This window comes from Lynx rufus, unplaced genomic scaffold (genome assembly GCF_022079265.1).
Source record: "Lynx rufus isolate CCGP_SWC_20201006 ecotype Redwood Valley unplaced genomic scaffold, mLynRuf1.p SCAF_4, whole genome shotgun sequence".
Classification (NCBI taxonomy): Eukaryota; Metazoa; Chordata; class Mammalia; order Carnivora; family Felidae; genus Lynx; species Lynx rufus.
Window position 1 is genome coordinate 8,097,958 of NW_025814856.1, and position 12,874 is coordinate 8,110,831.

The following is a 12,874-nucleotide window of genomic DNA, read 5'->3' on the forward strand; positions in this document are numbered from 1 at the left end:
CGGGACTCGAACTCACGGACCGCGAGATCGTGACCTGGCTGAAGTCGGACGCTTAACCGACTGCGTCACCCAGGCGCCCCAAGTTTTAAATATATAATACAGTACTATGAACTATATTATAGTCACCATGCTGTACATTACATCCCCATGACTTATTTATTTTATAACAGGAAGTTTGTACCTTTTGACCACCTTCCCCCATTCTGTGTGCTCTTGGCCATTTGTAAATCTTTCTTGGAAAATATCTATGCACGTCCCTTGACTTTTCATTTTTAAAATTTTTTAGAGATTTTCATTCTTTTTTTTTTAAATGTGTTTAAGTTTATTTATTTATTTATTTATTTATTTTGAGAGAGACAGAGACCGCTTAAGTGGGGGAGGGACAAAGAGAGAGGGAGAGAGAGAGAATCCCAAGCAGGCTCCCCATTGTCAGCACAGAGCCTGATGCAGGGCTCAAGCCCAAGAAATCATGAGATCAAGACTGAGCCACCCAGGCTCCCCAGAGTTTATTTCTATGTAATCTCTACACCCAACATGGGGCTCAAATTCATGACCCTGAGATCAAGAGTTGCATGCTGTACCGATTGAGCCAGCCAGGTGTTCCTACATCCCTTGACTTTTTAAATGTAGATTATTTGAATTGTAGGATTTCTTTATGTATTCTTTTTTACTTTCAACATTTTATTTATGGGGGCGCCCGGGTGGCTCAGTCGGTTAAGTGTGCAACTCTTGATTTCAGCTCAGGTCATAACCTCACAGTCATGAGATTAAGCCCCATCTCGGGTCCTGCACTGGGTTGAAGCCTGCTTCAGATTCTCTCTCTCCCCCCCTCTTCTGCTTGTGTTCTCTCTCAAATATTTTTAATGTAGATTTTACTGCAATTTTTTTTTTAATTTTTTTTCAACGTTTATTTATTTTTTTGGGACAGAGAGAGACAGAGCATGAACGGGGGAGGGGCAGAGAGAGAGGGAGACACAGAATCGGAAACAGGCTCCAGGCTCTGAGCCGTCAGCCCAGAGCCCGACGCGGGGCTCGAACTCACGGACCTCGAGATCGTGACCTGGCTGAAGTCGGACGCTTAACTGACTGCGCCACCCAGGCGCCCCAGCAATTTTATTTTTTAATGTTTATTTTTTATTTTGAGAGAGAGAGAGAGAGAGTGCGTGCGTGAGTAGGGGGAAGAGGCAGAGAGAGAGGAGAGAGAGAGAATCCCAAGCAAGCTTTGTGCCATCAGCATAGAGCCCTACTCAGGGCTAGATCCCATGAACCTCAAGATCATGATCTGAGCCGAAACCAACAACAGTTGGACGCTTAACCGACTGAGCCACCAAGGCACCCCTATATATTCTTAATACGAGCACTTTTCAGTTATATTATTTGCAAAAATTTCTTCCTGTGGATTCTGTGTTTAGTTACATTTTATCCATTACAAATTTTTTTAAATGTTTATTTAGTTTTTGAGAGAGAGACAGACAGAGTGTGAACAGAGGAAGGGCAGAAAGAGAGGAGACACAGAATCTAAAGCAGGCTCCAGGCTCTGAGCCGTCAGCACAGAGCCCCATGTGGGGCTCAAACTCACAAACTGTGCATGACCTGAGTGGAAGTCAGATGCTTCACCTCCCGAGCCACCCAGGCACCCCATTTTTTTTATCCATTTTTAAGTAGTTTACTAGCGTGAACTACCCTGTGAAACCAGTCTCCAGAACTTGCAAATCATCTCGCAAAACTGAAACTGTATACATAGTAAACAACAAATCCCCATTGTCCTGTGCCCCAAACCCCTGACAGCTACCATACTTTGCTCCAACTCTATGAATTTTATTAGACACTTCATCTAAGTGGAATAATACAGTTTTTCTTTTTTTTTGACTGGCATGTTTCGCCTAGCATAATGTCCTCAAGGTTCACCCATGCTGTAGCATGTGTCAGAATTTCATTTCTTTAAAAAAATTTTTTTTTAACATTTATTCATTTTTGAGAGACAGAGCAGGTGTGGGGGAGGGGCAGAGAAAGAAGAGACACAGAACCCGAAGCAGCTTCCAGGCTCTGAGCTGTCAGCACAGCTCTGAGCATCCATCGTCGCAGGGCTTGAACTCACAGACTGCAAGATCGTGACCTGAGCCAAAGTCGGATGCTTAACCGACTGAGCCACCCAGGGGCCCCCATTTCTTTTTAAAGCTGAATAATATTCTGCTTGTATGTGTCTACCAAATTTTGTTGATCCATTCGTCTGTTGATGGACGCTTGGGTTTCTTCCACCTTAAGGCCACTGTAAATCATGCTCCTGTGAACACAGATGAACAAATATCTGTTTGAGTCCATATTTTGAATTCTTTTGGTTATCCACTCAAAGTGGAATTGTTGGATCATACAATAACACTCTGTAATTTTTTAAAAACTACCATACTGTTTTCCACAATGGCGGCATGCATTTATATTCCTACCAGAAGTGCATAAGTAGATGGGGTGCATGGGTGGTTCAGTTGGTTAGGCGTTGGACTTCAGCTCAGGTTGTGACCTCCTGGGTCACAAGTTTGAGCCCCACATAGGGCTCTTTGCTGAAGGCTCGGAGCCTAGAGTCTGCTTCAGTTTCTGTGTCTCCCTCTCTCTCTGCCCCTCCCTCACTTTCTTGTTTTCTCTCTCTCTCTCCGTCCCTCTCTCTCTCTCAAAACTAAACATTAAAAAAAAAAAAAAAGAAAATGAGGAGAACACTTCACACTCATTTTGTGAACCCACAAACCTGATCCAGCAATATGTAAAATTCTGTACCATGACCAAGTAGGATATATTCCAGGGATGAAAGCTTGGGTTAATATCTCAAAATCCATTAGTGTAATAATGATATCAATAGAGTAAAATGCAAAATGGCAAGATCTCATTAGCCTCAGAGAAAATAAGTGGCAAAATGCAATATGCTTTTATGATTAAAGCACTCAGCATACCAGGAATAGAAGGAAATTAACTAGCCTCGTTATGAACATCTGTGAAAACCCCAAACTAAAATTATTTTTAGTGGTGAAAGACTGGATGCTTTCCCCTGAAGTAAGGAACAAAACAAGGATATCTGTTCTTGCCACTTATATTTGGGGGTGTACTGGCCATATTAGCCAAAGCTGTTATCCATAAAAAGACAAAACGCATTAAGATTGGTTAGGAAGATGTAATGGCACCTCTACCTCCCACTGAGATACCTTATCTTTAGAAAACTCTAAAAATAAAAAAAAAAAACATTAAAAAATACTCTTAAAACTGATCACTGAGTTCAGCAAATTGCTTGGATACAAGATCAATATGTAAAAATCAATTGTAGTGTTATACACTTGTAAAGAACAATCTGATAATGAAATTAGGAAAGGCATTTACAATGAAATCAAAAGGAATAAAATATTTAGGGATAATTTAGCAAAAGAAGTACACAGCGAATACTCAAAAAGCTATAAAACGTGGGGGAAAGACATTAATAAACGTGTAAATAAATGGGAAAGTGGATCAGAACACTTAACATTTTGAAATGGCACTCGCCCCCAAAATGGTCTAGAGACTCAACACCATACCTGTCACGATCCCACTTCATTCCTTTATATAAATTGGCAACCTGGTTTTTAAAATTATATGGAGTTGCAAGGGAACCAGAATAACCAAAGCAGTCTCGAGAAAGAAAAGCAAAATGGTAGGGCTAACATTTCTTAAGGTCACAACTTTGAGATATGCAGTAGTAATCAAGAGAGTGTGATACTGACATAAGGGTAGACCTGTATAGATCTGTGGAATAGATTTAGATTTGAGAAATAAACCTATACATCTATAGTCACCTGATTTCTTGTGGGGGGGGGTGGTGGAAGCCAAGAACAGGGCAAGAATAGTCTTCTCATAAATTTGTGCTAAGCCAACTGGATAGCCATAAGCAAAAGAAGGAGGTTTTATTCTTACAGGATGTCACATACAATACTTTACCAGAAAGGATAAAGACCTAAATGAAAACGATAACACACTTACATAAAATAGGAAACCATTCTAGACTTGTATTTGGCAAAGAATTCATAGACAAGACGCCGAGGGCAAGAATGGAAAAAAACAATAGACTTCATCAAATTTGGACTTCATCAAATTAGTGACTTTTGTCCTTAAATGACACTATCAGGAAAAGGAAAATACTCTTTGAAACCCTTATTGTACTATTGCTGAGAATATAAAATCGTGTTGATGGTATATAAAACAACATGACAATTCCTCAAAAAACTACAAACTGAATTATCCTCTGATCTACCAATTCTATTTTGGGAATTGAAGAAGCAGCAACTCAAACAGTCTTACTCAGGTCATTGACCTGAGTCACATGCGTCTATGCCCCCTGGAGTTGCTTGGGACCACGATTATATGTTGTTGTTGTTTAATTTTTTTTTAATTTTTTTTAAATGTTTTATTTATTTTTGAGACAGGGAGAGACAGAGCATGAACAGGGGAGGGGCAGAGAGAGGGAGACACAGAATCTGAAACAGGCTCCAGGCTCTGAGCAGTCAGCACAGAGCCCAACGCGGGGCTCGAACTCACAGACCTCGAGATCATGACCTGAGCCGAAGTCAGCCACTTAACCGACTGAGCCACCCAGGCGCCCCTGTTTAATTTTTTTTAACGTTTATTTATTTTTGAGAGTGAGACAGAGCATGAGTGGGGGAGGGGAGGGGTAGAGAGAGAGGCAGACACAGAATCTGAGGCAGGCTCCAGGCTCTGAGCTGTCAGCACAGAACCTGACATGGGGCTCAAACCCATGGACTGTGAGATCATGACCTGAGCTGAAGTCAGACGCTTAACGACTGAGCCACCCAGGCGTCCCAGGATCACCATTATATGCTATACGACACAAACCAACATCACTCAAACTCAGTGTTTGCACAAAATCACTCAAACTCCGTGTTTATGTGGTAAGGAGGGAAGAAACTGTAATGCATATTTACTAGTTCAAGCAGAAAATCCCAAATATCTATTCCTTTGGGGGGAAAGAAAGATGTCAACTAATTATTGTTTTCATGGCAAGACATTGTTTTGCAAATAATCAGTCCTGCTTGGATACTTCCTCTCTGCCAGTCTAAGCAGATTTGAAATCACCCAAAATTAATGAGCAGGCCTCAGAAACTTACAACGCACTCCCAGGGGAAGAAAAACTGAAATCAAAATTATTAACAAATGGGATATAATACTGGAATATCTGATTTTTTTCCTGAAACTTACCACTTTCTTACCTCCTTGGAAATATTTGGTACTTTCTTTCAAGCTCTACTAATTAAATAAATTTTACCCTATTGGAAAAAGAAATAAACGAGTACATCGTTTTAAGGTGCCCAAACCCAGCACGGGTCAGTGCCAACAGGACAGATCACCCAGAAATTTTCAAAGGGGAAACTCTACTAAAAGCCTTCACATAGGACGTTTGTGCCCCTTAGCGGAGAGGCACGTGGGTTTTATACAGGATATTCCAGGTTGTTTTTCTGTGCAATTAAAACTTTGAGTCTGTTTGAAATACACCGTGGAGGACAAATAGTTGAAAATAATGTGAATCGGAGAGAGGAAGATGGCATTTGGTAATGAAGGAGTGATCTCAAAATTTAGGCATTTATTCCAGTTCTGAGATGGACTTCCCAATGTCACGGTAATTCTCACTACTGAGCTATATGCCTAAAATAGAAATTTTATAGAATGTGTATGCTACCACAATTAAAAGTACAAATTAAAAAAAATTTTTAATGTTTATTTATTTTTGAGAGAGAGAGAGCAAGAGTGGGGGAGGAGCAGAGAGCGAGGGAGACACAGAATCCGAAGCAGGCTCGTCAGCACAGAGCCTGACGTGGGTCTTGACCTCATGAGCGGTGAGATCGTGACCTGAGCCGAAGTTGGTCGCTTAACTGACTGAGGCACCCAGGCGCCCCTAAAAGTATAAATTTTAAAGCAAAAAAACTCAAACGCTTGAGAAGGCATGGAGTTCTCTAGCTGAAGTACCACATACACGCAGGTGGAGAAGGGACGGGTAGAAGCCTCAATGTTGTCAACGGTTAAAGATCATGGAACCAGTCTTTATTGCATACGGTGAGGTCGTTTTTTAAATATTTATCTATTTTGGGAGAGAGCTAGTGGGAGGAGGAGAGAGAGAGGGAGAAAGAGAAAATCCCCAAATCCACACTGTCAGTGCGGTGCCACAGAGCTGACACCGATCTCAAACTCAGGAACCTCGAGATCATGACCTGAGCCAAGATCAAGAGTCTGATGCTTAACCGACTGAGCCACTAAGGCGCCCCGTGAGGTCATTTTTATTATGTTATTTGATTTGATTTTTTCCCCCGTGAGGTCATTTTTAAAGTGTTTTTGTAAACAAGGGTCACAGGTCCATGAGTGGTTTCGCGGCCTCATGCCAATGCCCCCGACCCAGGGAGGACCTCAGACCCTGTGTGTAAACCCCGCCTGGCCTGGCCCCTCTTCCTCTGAACAAGGGAGTCGCTCCACCGGAACGGACTCTGGACGCCTGTGTCCCCACGTTTACAAGGAGCTGCAGGAAGACGCCACGGTCCCCCTAGGGCCAGGACCAAGTTTTGTTTAAAAGCAAACGTCCCAGGAGAGGACAGCTTCCCGACCACCTAAAAGACTGGTTTTCGCAAGCAAGCGGACCTGCTGCCCTGTTGTCACTCAGGAGCGGAGGGGCGGGTCCTTGCGAGCGGTCCAATCAGGGCCGCGGCAGGGGCAGGTGGGTGTGGCGACGCCCCGCAGCCCCCTGGAAGCTCGAGGCCTGGCTCCGGCTCGCTTCTCACCTGCGCTTAAAAGGTCCCAGGTGGCTCTGCTGCAGCGTTAGTCGCGCAGTGACCTGCACCTGCCGCGGGAGCAGCGGGCACGACGACGCCGGGCGACCCGAGAGGCCGGGAGATGGTGAGTGTGCGGGGCCGGGTGTGCCAGGACGGGGCGGAGTCCCCGAGTCCCCCGAGTCCCCCGAGTCCCCGGTGGCGCCGCTCCGACCTCAGTCCCCCTCCGCGCGCGGCCTGCGGGCTGTGCGGGCAGCCGGGACCCCGCGGCGTCCTGTCCCGTCGCTGCGCGCGGCCGCGTCTCTCCCGATCCGTGCGGTGACCACGGGGGGAGGGGGGGAGTCGTCAGGGGACAGTCGTGACTCCGTCTCCGGGATTCGTACGCGGGAGGTGCTGTGGTCTGTGGGGTCCCAGCCCTTCCTGTCTCCCCAGGGGCACCCGTTTTCTCCGGAGTGTTCCAGATGTTGGGGAAACAGAGTCTCAAATCCACGACCCTTTCCCCAGCCTAGCTCTTTCTAAGGCCAGCAATAAATCCCTGACTTTCCAGATCCTACCCCGCCTCCCCAGACGCCAACTTCCCCTCTCCAGTTCACAGCATCAGTATCAACTATGTGTCCTCCGGGGTGCATTTCAAACTGACGCAGCGTACACATTATATGGATGGGCCATTTGAAACGCTTGTGATTTTTCTCTGGATGTTTTTACACGAGAGGGAAGCAGACAGTAAGCACCTGGAGCTACGTTTTAGGAACTCCTGTGCCCCTCCCCCCAGGACCTTTCCTGGGCACAGGCTCGTTGCGAGAACTCCTTTGGGTGGGCGTTCCTCTCTGAGACTTTCCTGGGTGATCTGCCCTGTGAGCACTGCCCATCCCTAGGTTTGTCACCTGGATAACACTCAGTCACTTTTTTTTGGTGTCCAGTTTTCAATTAAATGTAAAATGTATTTAAGTGATAGATTGAGAAAGACCATATTAAATATTTCCAAAGAGGGAAGACAAAGGTGAATTTCAGCTGTATATACATATGTATATACATATATATACACGTATATATATGTATATATATATATATATATGTATACAATTTTAGTATCACATCGCATGTGTTGACATTTCTTGTTTCTCGTTTTTCTTCCCGAGACGTTGCAGTAATATTCTGAGGTCTGTTTTGTTGCCGTTTTTAAAAAAATTTTTTAAATGTTTATTTCTGAGACAGAGCATGAGTGGGGGAGGGGCACAGAGAGAGGGAGACACAGAATCCCAAGCAGGCTCCAGGCTCTGAGCTGTCAGCACAGAGCCCGACGCGGGGCTCGAACTCACAAACCGTGAGATCATGGCCTGAGCCGAAGTCGGGGTCGCTCAACCACTGTTGAGCTGAGCCACCCAGGTGCCCCACTGTTGTTTTTTGTTGTTGTTGTTTTGTTTTTTGGTGAGGGGGAAGGAGAGCAATTTCAACTATAATTCCAGCACTTTGAGCATTCAAGTCCGATTGTTTATAGGACAATTTCTTGCCATGGAAGTAATTTTTACTATCCTTATTTTATGAAAGTAATAAATACTTATGGATTTTCTTGTTGAACTAGAAAAATGCCTTACAAGTTTCTCCATCTTTTCTACATAAAATTGGGTTTGTGTGATCTTCCTAGATTCTTCATATACTGGGTTTGTGTCATTAAAAATACTACTATAGTCCAAAGCAATGTGACAGAAGCCTATGGCTGGCGACCTAAGCTAGGCTCCCCGCCCCCTTCCTCACAGAGTCTGCAAAGGGAAATACCTTCAAGGCCCAGCTGGTTCTTCCTGAGGAGCCTCTGCAGGTGTTTTTACCTGCTCACACCCACCTCAGAAGGAGGCTTGTCTTTCTTTTTTAAATGTTTATTTATTTTTGAGAGAGAGAGAGAGAGAGACAGTGCAAGTGGGGAAGAACAGAGAGAGAGGGAGACACAGAATCCGAAGCAGGCTCCAGGCTCTAGGCTCTGAGCTGTCAGCACAGAGCCCGATGCGGGGCTCAAACCCTTGAACTGTGAGATCGTGACCTGAGCTGAAGTCGGATGCTCAACGTACTGAGCCACCCAGGTGCCCCCAGAAGGAGCCTTTGTATGGAGAGAAGCTACAGAGCCTGGAAAGCTGGGGATGCTTGTGCACAAAGGGGTGGGGAGGAGATGCCGTTTCTAGGTAAGTGTGGATCCCTTGGTCCTGTGTCTAGACCCAGGTTGGAGTTTTGCATCCACATGTAAGTGCACGGAGTGTCATTTGTTTGTATTGAGAAAGCCTGTGAAAGTCAGGAGGTCTGTGTCCGGGCTAGGGCTCGTGAATTTGGGAGTTCATTTGGGTAACAACCTACAAGTGAATCCTGCTGAGAGTTTCCTCACTTGGAGAACAGCAGCCTTAGGGAGAGAGGGGTTCCACTAGGCCCCGGGGGAGGGAGGGAGTTCAGGGGTCCCAGGGTTCATTCCTGTGACTGCTCAGGTATCCTTCCTCCCCCCACCCCACTCCCTACCTTAGCAGGGATCTTCCAACTCCGGGGATTCTGTCTCCACTGGAAGTGTCTGGAGTGTGTTTAAAACTCTCTGACTGTGACTTTCCTTCTGTCCTGTGAGGAGCTGGCTGCTTGTCTGTGCTGAGCTCAATATTTATGTTTCTTTTCTCCGGATTCCGTTAATGGATTGAGTATTGCAGTCCTTTGCTTCTAGTTTCCCTCAGCACTTTAATTTTGCTGCCTGTGGGAGAAATAACATTTTTTTTTTTTTGGTTAGTTTCTTGGGCTTGAAAATGTAAGTTGATTGAGAGAGATGATGGCAGTAAGACAGGAAAACTGCAGAACTAAATAGAACTTTTTGTTCCTTTTAGGCAAAGGTTTGAGATGCATGTGCTTGAGCTTTCCGGTACAATTTTTCATTTTTACATCAGTGTTTACGCATGTCCTTAGGGGACAGTGGCATTTAAAAGGGTAAAGGGGATGCCTGGGTGGCTCAGACTCTTGTTCGGCTCAGGTCATGATCTCACAGTTCATGCCATCGAGCCCTAGGTCATTGGGCTCTGCCCTGACAGCACAGAGCCTGCTTGGGATCATCTCTCTCTCTCTCTCTGCCCCTCTTCCCACTTGCATGCGCTATCTGTCTGTCTCTGTCCCCCTCTCGGTCTCCAAATAAATAAATAAAAGGGTAGGGGCACCTGGGTGGCGCAGTCGGTTAAGCGTCCGACTTCAGCCAGGTCACGATCTCGCGGTCCGTGAAGTTCGAGTCCCGCGTCCGGCTCTGAGCCTGGAGCCTGTTTCCGATTCTGTGTCTCCCTCTCTCTCTGCCCCTCCCCCGTTCATGCTCTGTCTCTCTCTGTCCCAAAAAAAATAAACAAACGTTGAAAAAAAAATTTTTTTTAATAAATAAAAGGGTAAAGAAAGTGAATTCTTATTTTAATTGATGTGAGGAAAACTGCTTATAGCTTATGTAAGTCTTTGAAAATCCAATGCATTTAAGGACCTAAATTCCAACCCCTATCGCATTAGAATATACTACTTATTCCTGGAAATAACCCCAGTGTTGAACTAAGGGAAGGACAAACTATGATGCCACATGTCCTTCTACTTAGAGATTTAGGGTTGCCTGGGTGGCTCAGATGGTTAAGCGTCCCACTCTCGATTTTGGCTCAGGTCATGATCTCCGGTTTGTGAGTTTGAGCCCTGAATCAGGCTCTGTGCTGACAGCGAGGAGCCTGCTTGAGATTCTCTCTCTCTCTCTCTCTCTCTCTCTCTCTCTCTCTCTCTCTCTCTCTCTCCCCCTCTCTCCCTCCCTCTCAAAATAAACACTTAAAAGAATTAAAAAGAAAAAGATTTGAAAATATTCCTTTTTTTATGGTTTCACTTTTGTAACTGTGCTTAAAGGAATTCAATCTGGGGCACCTGGCTGGCTCAGCTGGTGGAGCGTGCGACTCTCGATCTCAAGGTTGTGGGTTCGAGCCCTATGTTGGGTATAGAGATTACTTAAAAATAAAACCTTTAAAAAAAAAAAGGGAATTAAATCTTAGAATGGTTTCCTATGTACAAAAGTTAAAATTGAATAAAGACTGCTAACTAGTAAAACACAGTGTCTACCAACTTCTATTTTAAGTATATCCGTGAGATAGAAAGTTTAACATAAGAAAACTCACTGTCCAAACATCCTGCTCCCCTCCAGTGCTGTGACTCCAGCCATCTCCAAATACACGCTGTCGATCATTTCATGAACTTCCTGTTGGTGTTAGTTTTTTATATAGAAATAAGCCACTTTTATATAGAAATAAGTAGAAATATTCTTTTTTTTTTCAATGTTTATTTATTTTTGGGACAGAGAGAGAGACAGAGCATGAACGGGGGAGGCGCAGAGAGAGAGGCAGACACAGAATCGGAAGCAGGCTCCAGGCTCTGAGCCATCAGCCCAGAGCCCGACGCGGGGCTCGAACTCACGGACCGCGAGATCGTGACCTGGCTGAAGTCGGACGCTTAACCGACTGCGCCACCCAGGCGCCCCAGTAGAAATATTCTTCTTACCCATGTGTGTCCTTATAATCAGCCAGACTCCACATCTTTTCATGTTTGCTGACCGCTTACTCCTCACCACCCCCTCCCTTTCCCTTATCTCCACCACCTGGACAAAGCGACAAGAAAGTCCAGAGGCTCAGGGTGCCTGGGTGGCTCGGTCAGTTGGGCGTCGGACTTCAGCTCAGGTCACGACCTCACGGCTCGTGGGTTCGAGCCCCGTGTTGGGCTCTGTGCTGACAGTTCGGAGCCTGGAGCCTGCTTCGGATTCTGTGTCTCCCTCTGTCTCTGTCCCTCCCCTGCTCATGCTCTGTCTCTCTTTCTCTCTCTCTCACTCTCAAAAATAAATGCACATTAAAGAAAAGTCCAGAGGCTCCCTTATATGGCACTGGCCTCAGATTCCGAGCACACGAGTCCCTGTGTGCAAAACTCTTGCCCTGGCCCCACCCCCGACAAATATTCTTTGCTTGACCAAAGTTGTGTCAGGCTCCTAAACCTTCTCGTAGGTCTATCTGGGTAGCTCCCTGTAAAATTCAGTTTTGGCAAGAACCCTGCTAGGTCAGCTGAACCAGAATCCTCCCCACCCCCTCCATGTCTGACCACCCTTGATAGCTGATCAAGTTCCTCCCCCCCCCTCACCCCTTATCCCCCAGTTGAAAGTGATCACCCTGGCCTGTCTTCAGTAAGAATCCTGTTAGGTCGTTTCAGCCAGAACCCTCTTACCCCTGATTTTTCTGAGTCCTTTTCCATCCACTGACCTCCACCCTGTTCTCTGGCCATGAACTCCCACCTGCCCATGCTGTGTCCAGAGTTGAACCCCATCTCGTTTCTCATCCCCTGTGAAAATCCCATCACAGGTGTCTCTACACCCGTCACGATGGTTCTGAATGAAACCATCTTAAACTCATCTGCACTCCCATCTTTGACAAGTGCCACTGAATGTTTTTTCACTAACCCCCCAGCCACAATGAAACCCCATTCCGGGCTCCTTTCCTTGCTTTCTGAAGCCAGTTCAGAGCTGCTTGAGAGACTGACCCTGCCCTCCCCTCCCCTGGATCTCAATTATGTGAGTCATGTGAGGCCTAAGCCTTTTCCTACCCTCCTGGTGTATGGGGGCGGGCCTCAGTCTTAATGCAGGAACCGCGTATCTGCATGTGACCAGGACAGGTGGCCATGAGCAGCATGTCCAGACAAAACCAGTGCCCGTGGGTCTGTAGTCTCTTACTCTGACTTGCTCACCTGCTCTGCTCCATGACAGTGGCATGTCCTGTGGGCTGCTAGGTCCTGGGGAGCTCATGTTATATGCTGTGCTGCCCTGTCTTGGGGCAAGCCTACCAACCCGAAGTTCTCGATTCAACCGACCAGAGTTCTAGGATTCCTAGGCCTTTCAGAGCAAAATTGGGGCCTCCTTACAGTGGTCCTGGGTTAATGTGTTTGCAGAGATTTATCTGTGCGTCAGAACGAAGCTGTGATAGAGGCAGCGTTGGCCCTGAGATATCCCCGGGGGTGGGGGTGGGAGAGAGGACTATGCAAGAGGAGGCCATATCAAGAGGTCACTCCTGAAACAGCTCCCATTT

The 12,874-nt window shown here is 45.9% G+C and overlaps 1 non-coding gene across 1 annotated transcript; it reads left to right on the forward strand.

Moving 5' to 3' along the window:
- Positions 1-10,680: 10,680 nt before the first annotated feature.
- Positions 10,681-10,753, forward strand: TRNAE-CUC (transfer RNA glutamic acid (anticodon CUC)). The gene has a single exon. It is a non-coding gene; the product is annotated as a tRNA-Glu (tRNA).
- The last annotated feature ends 2,121 nt before the right edge of the window (positions 10,754-12,874 follow it).